The sequence below is a fragment of the Grampus griseus genome (assembly GCF_964374135.1).
Source record: "Grampus griseus genome assembly, chromosome: 16".
Taxonomy (NCBI): domain Eukaryota; kingdom Metazoa; phylum Chordata; class Mammalia; order Artiodactyla; family Delphinidae; genus Grampus; species Grampus griseus.
The window spans coordinates 42,467,447-42,478,437 of NC_139010.1; positions in this window are offsets into that span (position 1 = coordinate 42,467,447).

Below are 10,991 nucleotides of genomic sequence, written 5' to 3' on the forward strand. Positions count from 1 at the left end.
CAGATGCTGGGACTTACGTCAGCATATCATTCCTCCCTTCTCAGGCCTTCGACCTCCAACTGGGAGTTATGCCATTGGCTCCCCTAATTCTCAGGCCATCAGATACAGACTGAACTATACCACTGGCTTTCCTAGTTCTCCAGCTTGCAGACATCAGATCATTGGACTTCTAAGTCTCCATAACCACAGGAGCCAATTAATTAATTAAATACACACACTACTGGTTCTGTTTCTCTAGAGAACTCTGCTTAATACAAGGTTGGTCCTTTCAGTCCACTATAAAGACACTGGCTCTTATTTCAACTGAAATAAGAAGCCATCAGAATGTGGAGAATTCAGAATCCTCATTGGTTGTTAGTAGGATCATAAAATAGTGCAGTCACTTTGGAAAATGCCTGGCAGTTCCTCAAAATGATAAATATGGAGTTACCATATCACTCCATGATTCCATTCCTAGATACCTAACAAAGAACAATGAAAATATACATCCACACAAAAATTTGTATATAAGTGTACATAGCAGTGTTATTCATTAGAGCTAAAACTGGAAATAACACAAATGTACAACAACCGGTGAATGGATAAACAAAATATGGTATATCCAAACAATGGAATAATATTTGGCAATAAAGTTAATGAAGTACCGATACATGCTACATAATCAATGAACTTTGAAAATATAATCCTAAGTGAAAGAAGACAGTCACAAAATATAACATACTGTATGATTCGACTTATCTGAAATGTCCAAAATGTCAAATTCCATAGAGACAAAAATAGATAAATGGTTGCTAGCAAATGGAGGAAAGGAGGAATGGAGAGATACTATTGCTGGGTATGGAGCTTCTTTTGGGAGTAATGAAATGTTGTAAAATTAGATAGTAATTATATTAGTTTCCTAGGGCTGCTGTAACAAAGTGCCACAAACTTAAACAATAGAAATTAATTTTGTCACACTTTTGGAGGCCAGAAGTACAAAACCAACGTGTCAGCAGGGTTGGTTCCTCCTCAGACTTTGGGTAGAATCCTTCCTTGACTCTTCCTAGGTTCTGGCGGTTGCCATCAATCCTTGGCTTACATTCTCCCTGTGTGTCTCTGTCTTTATGTGGTACTTCCTCTTATAAGGACAACTAGTTATATTGGATTAGAGCCCAACCTAACAACCTCATCTTAACTTGATTACATCTGCAACAACCCAATTTCAAATAAGGTCACATTTTGGAGTACTGGGGGTTAGAACGTCAACGTATGAAGGCGGGTGGGAACACAATTCAACTCATAAAATTTAGTTTTGTGTTTTGTTCCTTAATGTTTTGCCTTTAATACTGTGTAATGTATTCTTTACAGTTCACATCTTATGAGATAGTATCTAAGTTTGTCTCAAATGGATAGATAACTTTTCAGCACCATTCATTGAAAAGTCTTTTTGTTCCTCCACTAAATTGAAATGCCATCATTATCTTATGTCACACTATACAGTCTCCTAAACAAAAGTTGTGGGGATTTCTTAACCTGTGCTGTTTTCTAGAAGCAAAGGGCTCAGATAAAGTTCAACACTCTTACTATTAATAAGGAGTGGTTAAATATATTATAGTAAATCCATATGACAAAATACTAGGCAACCATTAAAAATATCAACATAGGGCTTCCCTGGTGGCGCAGTGGTTGAGAGTCCGCCTGCCGATGCAGGGGACGCAGGTTCGTGCCCCGGTCCGGGAGGATCCCACGTGCCGTGGAGCGGCTAGGCCTGTGAGCCATGGCCGCTGAGCCTGCGCGTCTGGAGCCTGTGCTCCGCGGTGGGAGAGGCCACAACAGTGAGAGGCCTGCGTACCGCAAAAAAAAAAAAAAAAAAAAACTCTAAAAAAATATCAACATAGATATAGACATATGTTACATAAATGTGCTGACAAAATATTGTTGAGTGAAAAAATCAGTTTCCAAGACAGCCTGTATAGTTTAATCCCACATACTACCTCACATAATAATGAGAAATGCCAGAAAAGTACTCAGCAAAGATCTCCTGCAAGATATGACTCAACCTATGCAAAGTCCTGTGATAAACCTTCTATTTGAATTATCTCTTTTAATCCTCAAAGCAACCCTATGAGGTAGGTACTATTACTATCCTCAATAGCAAAAACTTTTTGTTAGAGAAATTTCAAATTATACACAACATAGAATAATACGAGCCACTATGTATCCATAACCTAGATTCAATAAATATCAAGATCCTGCCCATTTTCTTTTATCTATCAATCTCCCCTCCCTTTTGGTATTCTGGGAAAACTGGACAGCTACACGTAAAAGGACAAAATTAGAACACTCCCTAACACCTTACACAAAAATAAACTCAAAATGGATTAAAGACCTAAATGTAAGGCCAGACACTATAAAACTCTTAGAGGAAACCATAGGCAGAACACTCTTTGACATAAATCACAGCAACATCTTTTTGACCCACCTCTTAGAGTAATGAAAATAAAAACAGAAATAAACAAATGGGACCTAATGAAACTTAAAAGCTTTTGCACAGCAAAGGAAACCATAAACAAGACAAAAAGACAACCCTCAGAATGGGAGAGAATATTTGCAAGCGAAACAACTGACAAAGGATCAATCTCCAAAATATACAAGCAGCTCATGCAGCTCAATATCAAAAAAACAAACAACCCAATCAAAAACTGGGCAGAAGACCTAAACAGACATTTCTCCAAAGAAGACATACAGATGGCCAACAAACACATGAAAAGATGTTCAACATCACTAATCATTAGAGAAATGCAAATCAAAACTATAATGAGGTATCACCTCACACCGGTCAGAATGGCTGGCCATCATCAAAAAATCTACAAACAGGGGCTTCCCTGATGGCGCAGTGGTTAAGAATCCGCCTGCCAATGCAGGAGACCCGGGTTCGAGCCCTGGTCCAGTAAGATCCCACACGCCACAGAGCAACTAAGCCCATGCGCCACAACTACTGAGCCGGTGCTCTAGAGCCTTTGAGCCACAGCTACTGAAGCCCGTGCGGCTAGAGCCTGTGCTCCGCAACAAGAGAAGCCGCCGCAATGAGAAGCCCAGACACCGCAATGAAGCGTAGCCCCTGCTCGCCACAACTAGAGAAAGCCTGCGCACAGCAACAAAGACCCAATGCAGCCAAAAATAAATAAATAAATTTATATTTTAAAAAAAAATCTACAAACAATAAATGCTGGAGAGGGTGCAGAGAAAAGGGAACCCTCCTGCACTGTTGGTGAGAATGTAAATTGATACAGCCACTATGGGAAACAGTATGGATGTTCCTTAAAAAACTAAAAATACAACTACCATATAACCCAACAATCCCACTACTGGGCATATACCCAGAGAAAACCATAATTCAAAAAACCACATGCACCCCAATATGCATAGCAACATTATTTATAACAGCCAGGACATGTAAGCAACCTAAATGTCCGTCAACAGAGGAATGGATAAATATGTGGTACATATATACAATAGAATATTACTCAGCCATAAAAAGGAATGAAATTGGTCATTTGTAAAGACATGGATGGACCTAGAGAGTATCATACAGAGTGAAGTCAGAAAGAGAAAAGCAATCGTATAATAACGCATATACTGGACTCTAGAAAAATGGTATAGATGATCTTATCTGCAAAGCAGAAATAGAGACACAGACATAGAGAACAAATGTATGGATACCAAGGGGAAAGGGGTGGGGCAGGAGGAATTGGGAGACTGGGATTGACACATATACATTATTGATACTATGTATAAAATAGACAACTGATGGGAACATACTATATAGCACAGGGAACTCTACCTAATGCACTGTGGTGACCTAAATGGGAGGCAAGTCCAAAAGGGAGGGGATTTCTGTATGTGTATGGCTGATTCATTTCGTTGTGCAGTGGAGGCTAACACAACATTGTAAAGCAACCATACTCCAATAGAAATTAATTTTAAAAAGTTTAAAATCTTTTTTTAACTTAAAAATTAAATAAAATTAAATAAATTTCAAAATATACACAACATAGAATAATACAACAAGCTTCTAGGTATCCATAACCCAGATTCAACAAATATCAAGATTATGCCCATTTTTTTTTTCTTTTTTTAAAATTTTATTTATTTTATTTTTGGCTGCTTTGGGTCTTTGTTGCTGCACACGGGCTTTCTCTAGTTGCAGCTAGCGGGGGCTACTCTTTGTTGTGGTGTGCGAGCTTCTTATTGCGGCGGCTTCTCTTGTTGCAGAACACGGCTCTAGGCGCATGGGCTTCAGTAGTTGTGGCATGCGGGCTCAGTAGTTGTGGCTCACAGGCTCTAGAGTGCAGGCTCAGTAGTTGTGGCACACGGGCTTAGCTGCTCCGCAGCATGTGGGATCTTTCCAGACCAGGGATCGAACCCGTTCCCCTGCATTGGCAGGCAGATTCTTAACCACTGAGCCACCAGGGAAGTCCCGTGCCCATTTTCTTTTATCTATCAATCTCCCCTCCCTTTTGGTATTCTGGATTTTTTTTTTTTTTTTTTGGACATGCCACGCAGCACATGGGATCTTAGTTCCCCAACTAGGGATCGAAGCCGCACCCCCCCTGCAGGGGAAGTGCAGAGTCTTAACCACTGGACCGCTGGTGAAGTCCTGGTTTTCTGGCTTATTTAATGAGGTATATACCTGACTCAGGGCATTTTATTTTATTTTTTACATTGTACCATTGTCACACTGTAAAAAAATAAATACTTTGAGAGACTGAATATGCAAATGGACAACAGCAAGACCACATAAAAAACAATCTGCAGGGCTTCCCTGGTGGCGCAGTGGTTGAGAGTCTGCCTGCCGATGCAGGGGACACGGGTTCGTGCCCCGGTCCGGGAGCATCCCACATGCCGCGGAGCGGCTGGGCCTGTGAGCCATGGCTGCTGAGCCTGTGCATCCGGAGCCTGTGCTCCGCAACGGGAGAGGCCACAACAGTGAGAGGCCCGCGTACCAGAAGAAAAAAATAAAAAAAAAAACAATCTGCAGCAACCAGCCCAGAAAACCAACCCATTACCTACAGTAAGTAGCCCACGAAATCAGCCTGCTGTAAGTCAGACTTGTAAGAAGTCAGGTCACCATCTCTAGCACAGTCAGTCTAGGAAGCCAAACTATCAATCACCCCCCAAAATGTCTGGTCTTGATTAATAACTGTGAGTATCCCTAATTTTTGTGCCCACTTCCAACTTAGGACCAACCAGAGAAAACCAAATATACTCCCCAACCAATCACATAAGATGCCCTCTTGAAGTCAGCCCCCTCTAGTTTCCTTTCGCCAACAACCTGCGAACAGGGTGTACCTGAAGCCATTTCCCTCTTTTCCATTCTAAAGCCTTCCGACTCAGCTGCCTGCCTTCGAGTCTCTGCCAAAATGCAAATCATGGTGGCTGACTCCCTTGCCATTAGCTCCCTTGCCATTAGCAAGCTCTGAATAAATAGCCTTTGTTTATTCTCATTTGGTTGGTCATTTTCCCCACAAATTCTTTAATATCTAATATCCAGCCCATATTCAAATCTCCCTAAGTGCCTGACACATTTTTCTACCTGGTCTGTTTGAATCAGATAGGGGAGCATTTCAGGTTGGCCCTGGGTCCTTATGACATGATAGTAGTCATCTTTCACACTTCCTCACTCTCTGGAAGACAAGTTGTCTCAGGATAAAGCTATGCTTTGCCATGAAACAGCCATTTCTCCAGAGAGCCCTGGTTTCTTCAGTTTCCTGCAGTTTTGTGGATTCGTCCACAAACCGGAGCTTGTGGAGGAGCTTGTGGAACCTTAGCCATGTTTCAACAGTGTTCTCAGCTTCTTGCTGATGATTCCACTCAGAATGGGAAGCTAGGCTATCTGTTGGCAGTTTTGAGGTTCTGGGTTCCACGACCCTCACTATCTCAGCACAGCTGCTGAAACCTAGTGGTGGTTTGACCTGACCCATTCTGGAATTTGAGGGGAGACCCTGACTCTGGTTTTGTTAAAGATATTGTCCAGTGGGATGTTTCTCTGCTATACTGGTGACTCAGCCCATTTTTATGAGTGACTTGAGGAGATTCAAAAACTCTGCTGCCAGCAACATGGATGAACCCAGAGATTATCATACTAGGTGAAGTAAGTCAGAAAGACAAATACCATATGATATCACTTACATGTGGAATCTAAAATATAACACACATGAACATATCTACAAAGCAAAAACAGACTCACAGACATAGAGAACAGATTCGTGTTTGCCAAGGGGGATGCAGGGTGGGGGAGGGATGGATTGGGAGTTTGGGATTAGCAGATGCAAACTATTATATATAGAATGGAAAAACAACAAGGTCCTACTGTATAGCACAGGGAACTATATTCAGTATCCTGTGATAAACCATAATAGAAAAGAATATGAAAAAGAACGTATATATATATGTTTACATATGTATAACTGAATCACTTTGCTGTACAGCAGAAATTAACAAAACTTTGTAAATTAACTATACTTCAATAAAATAAGATTTTAAAAAACTCTGCTGCCGTAAGGATCTTTCCCTACTCCCCATTTTTTGTTGTTGTTGTTTTTGTTTGTTTGTCTTAGCAGATGAGGAAGGTTTAGAGAGGCTAAAAAATGTAGTCTCAGTTTGCTCACATGCAAAACAGTTAATAATCTCTGCTTGCTTACTTCCCAGGGCTGTTGTGAGAATTAACCGGGATAACGGAAATGAAAAGTCAGAGATTCAAGGAGAGGGACGCCGCAGACAGCAAGGGCAGACACACCTGGAGCAGGTGCAAAACATCCTCCATGGTGCCTCAGTCTCCAAGGGCATGCCCCTAATGACCGCTGCCACCCGAACGTCAATAATGAGAATGGTACGGCTAATTTATACTGCCCAGCACGGTGATAAGCACCATTCACACATTGTTTTATGCAGTCCTCACCACAGCCTGAAAGGGGAGAGTATCGTAAGCCTCAAAGGGGAAAGTATCGTAAGCCTCATTTTATGGAGGAGGAATTCAGGGATTAGTGACTGATACATTTGTTCACAAAGTTGCAGTTTTCTGTCGGCAGAACCTGTATTTAAACCCAGACCATTTCACCCACAGCCCCCGCCTTTAGCTGCTCTGCTTTGGCTTCTGAAATGGAGAAGGTGGGAGTTTTCACTGAAGATGATGGAAGGACAGAGGACAGAGGACAGGATGAGCCAGAAGGGGCTGGTTAGGACTCTCCCTGTTGAAAGGTTTTGGGCAGCTAGCTGCAGAGCCTTTTTCTCTGAGGCAGGTGACTCAGTTGAAGGCAGGGCTTAGCACATCTTTTGGGTTAGCCTACAAGAGATCAATTACCCACTTAGAGTCTTTCAAGGAGTTCTTGGAAGCATACCCCTCCTCTAGGGTTGCCAGATAAAATGTAGCATGCCCAGTAACATCTGAATTTTAGAAAAACATTGCAGGGGACACATATTTTCTTAAAAACTATTCATTGTTTATCTGAAATTCAAATTTAGCTGGGCATACTGTATTTTCATTTGCTCAATCTGGCAACCCAACCCTCTTCACTCCATACAGATCTTTGTTTTAAAACATCTCTATTATCCTAATACAACATCTAAAAAGCCACAGATTTTGGTTTAAAGATTTCTAGATCTTTAGGGATATCCTACGATACATTTAACCTTGGATTGAGGGGACAACCTTTAAGTTGTTATCTACTCATTAGAGTCCTTAGTTGGTTATACCCAACATCTTTCAGAAAGTCAACATGTGGAGTGTGAATAAAGGTGAGAAGCACAGCAACAGCACACAATAAGGGAGAAAGAGGATGGGGGAGAAGAGAGGATTCATAACACTGAAAACCACTGAAACCCTCCTCATCCCCAGTGCTAGTGGAGCCCTGCAGAGAAACATCATTTCATGTGACAAGGTAGAAAGAATATACTCACTGAGTGGTTTTGAATGAGTAAGTGCAGGAATGATGCTGAGTTGCTCCTAGCAGCATGTGAACTATAATGATGAGTTTCTACAGCCCTGAGGCCATCTTTCCTGAACCCCTAGCAGGGCAGCACCAAGAGCCCTTCACTACTGGGCAAGATTAACTTCCCTCCTCCCTCCCCTCCTGCTTGCCTGGGTGCACCTGAACAATTCTCTTCTTTTCTCTGGGCCTCAATCCTCAGTCTGAAAAGTGAAGACAGCTGGATGCGACCCTGCTTATCACCCTCTCCATTTCCGTGGCTTTTGAGGACATTTTGGCAACAGTATGTGTAATAGAGCTGGAGACATTCTTAGAACTCACAGAGATCTGGAAGGAGGGAGCTGTGTGCCCCTGCTCCAGTCAGAAGCCAGCCTGGTTGCGGAAAGGGCTCAAATCTACATAGGAGCCCTGGACTCCTTTTTCCAGTTCCAACTATGGTTTCTCCAGCTTTCCTAGAAGTCCACCATGGCCAGAATTGAATCTGCCACCAACCAGCTTGGTCAGGTGCATTCCTGTGTCAGAGTGATCCCCAGTAGGCTGGACTGGGAGGCAGGGCCCAAGGGGGCCAACAGAAACTCCTTTCCTCATCTCTAAACTGACCTGTTCCAATTGTGATTACCTTGAAAAGATGAAGAGACAGATGTGCTATAGTGAAAGTGACCCCAGTTCAATACCCAAGGTGCTGAGTTTGGATCCTGGCTCTGCCATTTACCAGAAGCAGGATCTCAGGCAAGTCACTGCCTCTCTCTCTCATCCTCTGTGACTTCATTTTAAGAATAGTGAGGAAGAACCGTACTCCACAGTACTGTTTATAGGCAAGGATGAACTTTGGGCCATGAGCCCAGAGCAGGTCATCCAGGAGGAAATGGAAGTGCCTCCACCTTTCTTTCTGTGTGTCTCCCAAGGGCTCCCCAGATAAGACCTAAAGACTCAGGTGCTCCCTGACTAGTGTGCCACCAGATCCCAAGACCTTAACATGCAGAAGATGTAGGCCCCAAACGAAGACTTCCCAGGTTTTTATAGAATGAAAATTGATAATAGAGAAGAGAGATAGGAATGCCCTGATGTGTGAGAAAGGGGATAAGATTCAGGGCACAAATGGAGAGTTTTCTTAAATAGAAACTGGGGCTGTTCATTCAGAATAGAAAGTAGAGCATACAGACTCCAATGCAGAGAGGTGGGCAGATGCGCTTATGTAAAGGTATGAAAGCTCTCTTTTCTCATAGAAAGCAAAAGTCATCAGCTGTGAGCAAGATGGAAGGAGTTGCTGGAGGCTTGAAGAAACAGGAGAAACTGTGAGATAGTCATTTAGGAAAATGGATGGACTAAGAAAATGTAATAGGATAGTTGGGCAGCATTAAGGGCCCACTTGACCTTAGCAGTCATAAATTGAAAGTGAGACCAATCATCAGAGCCATGTGTTTTTCTCAGGCCACACCTGCTACGCAGGTACAGGTGTGGAACAGGCAGGGAGTTGGATTCAACTAGATTTGGTGTGTGATCAGGAGAATAAAACCAAGTAAGTTAGGGTCAAGAGACTGATCATAACGATAGGCCACTACCTCTAAACTGGGTGAGGTGGGAAGCGAGAACATGAAGGGGTGAGAGTCAGAGCAAGAGTGATAGAATCAATGGATAGAGAAGCAGTAGGTCCTGGTGAGACAGTTTGTGTTCCCCAGACAAAAGGCAGAGGAGCCTCAGAGATATGTCTTAGGCCCCCCAAAAATGTCCATGTCCCAATCCCCAGAAACTGTGAATATTACCTTATAGGGCAAAAGGAACTTTGCAAATGTGATTAAAATAAAGGTCATGATGTTGAGAGATTATCTTGGATTAACCAGGTGGGCCTGATGTAATTGCATTAGTCCTTAATAGAGGGACACAGGAAAAGTCAGTGCCAGAAAAGGTAATGTGATGAGGGAAGCAGAGATTGGAGTCATGGGCTTTGAAGATGGAGGAAGAGGCCACAAGCCAAGGAATACAGGTTGTGAACGTACCTTGGAAAAGGCAAGGAAACAGATCCTCCTCTAGAGCCTCAAAAAGGAACCAGCGGTGCCCACATCTTGACTTTAGCCCAATGAAACTGATTTCAGACTTCTGATCTCCAGAACTGTAAGGGAATAAATTTGTGTTTGTTGTATGTCACTAAGTTTGTGGTAATTTATTACAGTAGCAGTTGGAAACTAATACACCAAGAAGGGGAAAGATACAGAGGAGAGGTCTAGGTAACAGCTCTTTCACCCCCAGGATAAATCTGCAGGGAAAGTATTCTGGAAAGACCTAGTGGCCCTGTGTTACTCAGTGAAGGGTGAATGGAAAAGCCACTGGGGAGAATTTTGGTGCCACTCCCTTAAAGGCATTAGCAACTAAAAGGGTCTCGGTGAGCAAGGTTTCTATGTAAATCAGTGATACACAGTACTATCAAAATTTAAAAAGCAAACTGCAGGCCTGTATATACACAGCATGACCCCGTTTTTGTTTAAAAAGTGTATCTGTTTGTATAAACAGTTATGTCTGTGTATGTTTAAGAAACAGTTCTGACTGCTGAGTGTCACAGGACTGATTCCCTCATCTCCTCAGTCTTTGTTTCAATATCCCCTGTTTAAAACTGCAAGGCAACGACTTCCCTCGTGGCGCAATGGTTAAGAATACACCTGCCAATGCAGGGAACACGGGTTCGAGCCCTGGTCCAGGAAGATCCCACATGCTGTGGAGCAACTAGCCCATGCGCCACAACTGCTGAGCCCGCGCTCTAGAGCCAGCGAGCCACAACTACTGAGCCTGCATGCCACAACTACTGAAGCTCGCGTGCCTAGAGCCCGTGTTCTGCAACAAGAGAAGCCACCACAATGAGAAGCGCACGCACCACAATAAAGAGTAGCCCCTGCTCACTGCAACTACAGAAAGCCCGCGGTCAGCAACGAAGACCCAACACAGCCAAAAAGAAATAAAAATAAAATTGCAAAGCATATCCCAACCTACACACCCCAGCACCATCACCCTCAATGCCCTGACCCAACTCCA